The sequence below is a fragment of the Calidris pugnax genome, unplaced genomic scaffold (genome assembly GCF_001431845.1).
Source record: "Calidris pugnax isolate Ruff unplaced genomic scaffold, ASM143184v1 scaffold89, whole genome shotgun sequence".
NCBI lineage: Eukaryota > Metazoa > Chordata > Aves > Charadriiformes > Scolopacidae > Calidris > Calidris pugnax.
The window spans coordinates 637,360-642,289 of NW_015090865.1; the positions used below are offsets into that span (position 1 = coordinate 637,360).

The 4,930-nt window shown below is 58.3% G+C and overlaps 1 protein-coding gene across 2 annotated transcripts in view; it reads left to right on the plus strand.

The window, feature by feature from the left end:
* The first annotated feature begins 4,390 nt into the window (after positions 1 to 4,390).
* Positions 4,391 to 4,930, plus strand: part of EMX2 (empty spiracles homeobox 2) — a 7,257-nt gene continuing 6,717 nt past the window's right edge. Inside the window, exon 1 of one of the 2 annotated variants that reach the window (XM_014945231.1) lies at positions 4,391 to 4,842. The gene's annotated coding sequence lies outside the window, so the exon portion shown is untranslated. The remainder of the gene's footprint in view (positions 4,843 to 4,930) is intronic. The other variant, XM_014945230.1, reaches the window with a different exon arrangement.

Here is a 4,930-nt window from a genome sequence, read left to right on the forward strand (position 1 = left end):
GGAAGTTTAAAAAAAAGAAGCCATTATCGCACCGCGCACGGCTGGTGGAAGTAGCCATACGCGGCGTGTCGCAAGCCACGATTTTGAACGAGGTGTGAAAATCCGCGCAGGGGCCGGACCCGCCGTTTGGAAGCCGACACGGCGGCTTCCCCGCAGCGGCAGTTTTCGGACGTGCGGTTGGCGTGTTGCGGAGGGGTGTGGGTGTGTGTGTGTATGTGTCTGTGTGTTTAAAAAGCCGGGCTTAAAATACGCGCTGTGCCAACGGGAATCGCGCCGGGGAGGATTTAAAGCGCGTGTGCGCGGACGTGTGCTCATACACACGCGTGTGTGCGTGCCTCCACGCTCTGCGCCCTTCCATAAAACCCCAACCCCCTTCTGGGCTTAATATATAGATACATTAAGCGGCCTTTAGGCTCCTCGTGACTCTTCCCCGCTCCCCGCAGCGGCAGTTTTCGGACGTGCGGTTGGCGTGTTGCGGAGGGGTGTGGGTGTGTGTGTGTATGTGTCTGTGTGTTTAAAAAGCCGGGCTTAAAATACGCGCTGTGCCAACGGGAATCGCGCCGGGGAGGATTTAAAGCGCGTGTGCGCGGACGTGTGCTCATACACACGCGTGTGTGCGTGCCTCCACGCTCAGCGCCCTTTTATAAAACCCCAAACCCCTTCTAGGCTTAATATATAGATGTATTAAGAGCCCTTAAGGCTCCTCGTGGCTCTTCCCCGCGCGGATCTCCCGCGGACAGCTGCCTGCGCACCCCGGGGCGGCCGCCGGGCTCTGCGCAGCGCGGTGCGGGGAGGAGCGGGGGGCGCGCTGCCCGGCGGCCGGCAGGGGGCGCTGCCGCCCCGCGGATACGCGCCGGGACCCGCACCCGCGCCCGCATCCACCGCGCCCCGCGGAACGGGAGGGGGCCGGGACGGGATGGGACGGGACGGGATGGGACGGGGCGGGCAGGAGACGTGTGCGGGGATGCGCCTCGGTGCGTCCCGCCGAGGTGCGCGGCCGTTCCCGCGTTGCCCGGTGGTTCCCGCGCTGCCGGCGGCTCCCGCACGCAGCTGCGGTATTTTCATCCTGGCCTTGACATTTAAAATGAGCGGCGGAGCCTGGCCCGGGGCGGGGGACGAACGGGGGGGTACGGGTGTTTGTGGGGGGGTGTGTGCAGGCTACGGCTCCGTGGGTAAAACCCCCGGGATTTGCTCTTTTCCTTGGTGTCCCGCGTTACCACCGTCATTTCGGAACCGCAAGTCCGACCTTCCCCAGAGGAAAACAGACGTGCGGAACAAAGACGGGGCTGCCGGCGGCTGGCGAGCGCCGGGTCGGGCTAGTACAGCCCCCTCCCTGCTCGCCACCGGCCGGGGGTGCGCGACCAGGTGGGGGGTTGCGGGAGGGAGGGAGAGAGGATGCTCTGAATTCACGTCGAGAAGAAAAAAACCTAAAGGGACGGTGCGGATCGCTCTTCCCCGGGACCGGCGGGGGGAAACCCGGGCAGCGGGGCCGCTTCCCGGTCTCCCGCAGCCCCCGCCCGCCGGTGAGACGGGCCCCCGGTGGCACCGGGGCTTTGCAGAGCCGAAATAGGGGAGGGTGAGGATTTCAGGGCTGCTCTCCTCGACGGGGAGGCCCCTGGAAACACCCCGCTGTGTCCTCCCCACTCGGGAGCCCTGATGGCGCGCAGAGCAAGGCCCTGGGCACGCCGTGCTCGGGGGGAGACAGGGGGGGCAGCGACACCCCCACGGGGGAAATCCACCTGCTCGGCGGAGCCCCCAGGGGTGCCCCGGTGGGACACGGAGCCCGGGGCGCTCCCGGAGCCCCGGAGCCCGTTTCTGCTCCCGGTTGCGCTGGGCTCCGCGCTGCGCGGCCCGGGCTCCCGTCTCTCCCGTCGCTCATACTGTGATTTAGTGAAGGTCTCACCACACGCTCAGACACACTGCCCGGGGTTTAGGACGTCCAGAAACGAATTAAATTATGCCTTTCACCCGCCCATTTAATTCACGCGTGTCCCCCCCCTCGCCACCTCCAGCCACGACCCGCCTGGGCCACCTCTCCTCCCCGCGGTGGGCACGGATCCCTGGGACCGGAGAGAGAAAGGGGGGGAGACTCATCCCGCCTGGAAAAGAAAGTTAAGGGGAGGTTGAAAGTTATCCCCCCCCGCCCCCGCCAAAGTTCAGCCTGTATCATCCCGTAAACAACCGTCTTACCCCGAGGTCTCCCGCATCCGAGGCCTTCCTCGCATTTTCTTCTTGGCTCGGCTTTTAAAAGATGAGTATTGAGTTTTGGAAATCCGAAGCGAGTGCCTTTGAGGCCAGCCATGTAATTTGACTGCGAATGTAGCGCACCCCTCCCTCCGAGAGAGCCTGCCTCGGAGTGCGCTGGGAGCACATCGGGGGTTGCCGGGAAGGGAGCCCCTGCCAGATTTTTCTCCTTGTAGACGCCAAGAGGACAGCGAGAGCAGCCTTCTCAAGACGCTGGGGAGGAAAAGTTCAAGAGAAGAGCTTCGGCAGATGCTCCCGGGGTTAGAGATGCTCCCCGGTTACAGCCCAGCGACCCCGGCCGGGGCAGCAGCGGGTCCCCCACGGGCCGTGGGCTGCGAAAGGGCCACGGGGCCGAGTGGGAGAGAGCTCCGAAAATTTAGAGGGAAGCATAAAAAGCTGGGAAATCCCATCCCGAGCCCCCTTGGCTTTTGTTCTGACTGTCCCCGGCCTATTTTTTCTATGGCAAAAGCCAGAGAGAGCCGCTGCTCCCCGGGCTCTACCGGCCGTTTCTCCGCCTGTAGGTCCCCGCACACACACACACGTATATCTATACCTATAGATATGTATATATCCGCATGTAGGCACGGAGCGGGGCGGTGCGGGGACCTCCAGGTCGCTGCGGCCGAGAAATCCCGCTTTCCCGGGAGAAACCGGACTTGGCAGAGCCGGGAAAGCTCCCGCTGCAGCTGCAGCCTCCTCCGCTGAGCCCCACGGCGAAGAGACCCCCCCTCCGGGAAGGGATTTTAGGCTAGAGGATATTTCCCCAGCAGTAAAAAAAAAAAAAGGGGAAATTTATCGAGCATTTTGGAGGGTTATCCCCCACTCTGCGTGTGACGGGCTTTGGGTTTGGTTTGGTTTTTTTTTTTCTTTTTCACACGGATAAAATTCCTCCCTCCCCAACTGCTGAATTACTTGATGTAGTTTTCAAAGGAGCCCCGTGATTATGTCAGGATGTCTGGAAAAAAAAAAAATAGAAGGAAAAAAGGAGTTGAAGTTTTTCCAATTCAGATTCATTCTGCAGTCCCGGGGAAGGGTAAAGACGCAGATACAGTCTCTCTTCCTAGGAGAAGTTTCTCCTTCTTCTTTTTTTTTTTTTTTTTTTTTTTTTACAGTGCTCAGGAACCAAGACCCCAGTCAAAATCAGCACATCAAATACCCGTCGTATTTAGGGGCACTTTCTCCGCCTCTCTCGTGTCAAAAACCCCAGTTCTCTGCGAGAAGAGCGTTTCTGCCCGGTTGAGGGGGAAAAGGTCGAACGGAAAAGGGCCGAGGGGAACTTCCAAAAGTTAAAATACTAGCCATTCACGAGGGACACGAGTGGGGCTAGAGGGAAATCCTTTTCTCCCCATCCGCGGCAAGCTCAGCGCAGAGGGGCCAGAGCCCGTGTCTGCGGGCAGGAGAGGTTTTCCCAAAAAAAAAAAAAAAAAAAAAACAAACCAAAACCCATGTGAGACCTGGGAGAACGGCATCTCGCTGCAGAATCTGTCAGGAGGCTTGAGTTACGCCGTACAAACATCTCTCTCACTTTGTCTCTGCGATCGCATAGCACGTGTGGGGATGTATGGATGTCTATACGTCCAGCCGCCCGACGCCTGGAGAACAGATTTACATCGCGGACGGAAAAGTGAACTTCTCCCTCCCCAAAGTGCAAGGCACCGCGGGGTACACAAAGGAAAACACGTCCCCCAAACAAAAGGAGCACGAACCCCGCCGTCCCTGCGTGCCCAACACTGGTTTTGTCACTTCTTTTTAGTCCCCAGATTTAGTGTTTGTGTTTAAAAATCTCGGCTCGCTGCAAACAGGCGCTTTTTTTTAGGAGGGAGCGGGGAGGGCGAAGAGAGTTCGGCTCGCCCTTTTCCCGGGAAGAAGCGAGGACCGTTTAGGCAGCGATTTTTTAGCATATTTTAATGCAGCGGAGTAACGGATTCTTTGTGTATAAAGTGGAAGGAAAATAGAAAACAAAGTCCGGGAACGAAGGAAAGAAACGCTAGACTGGTTTTAACACTCCCCTCATCCCTTGGTTCAACAGAAACATTAATTTACATTAGCAATTCCGCATCTTTAAGATAAATTACACAGCGGCGTAATAGATTTAAAGTACGCCAGATTTTTTATCATTAATTGTAAATGTGCAAAATACCTGCTGGTACTTCACTTTAGAAGAATGTAATTGGCAAAAATGGGAGGCTGATGAATAGATAATAGATCCTTAACTACCAATAAACAGTAAGCACCAGCCAAGAGTATTAGGATGTGATCATAATTATTCTGCAGCCCCAGCCAATGGGAGGAGGAGAACTCAGCCCTAAAATCATCCCCGGACCCAAAGGTAATCGCGAAAATACGGACAAGGCTGGAACCGGAGAGTTGCTCCCCTGTCCCGTCTGCGGGAGCCCGGCGTGTCCCAGCTTTTTGCATCATGCAACCGCCCTCCGCTTTGTTTTCCGCACCGCGCGGTGCGGGGAGAGGGAAGGAGCCGAGGGGGGAATAAGTTGAGGAGGAAGAGGAGGAGGAGGGCGACCCCCTTTCTCTCACCGGGACCAAACCTTTCCCGAGCGGGGCATCTCTCCCGGACGCCCCCCCGGGGGGCTGATCAAGGTAACCCCGCCAGGCTGAGAGCACCCGAGAGGTGGCGGGGAGAGGGGGTGTCACGCTGGCGGAGCAGCCCCCCCCTCAACCTTCACCC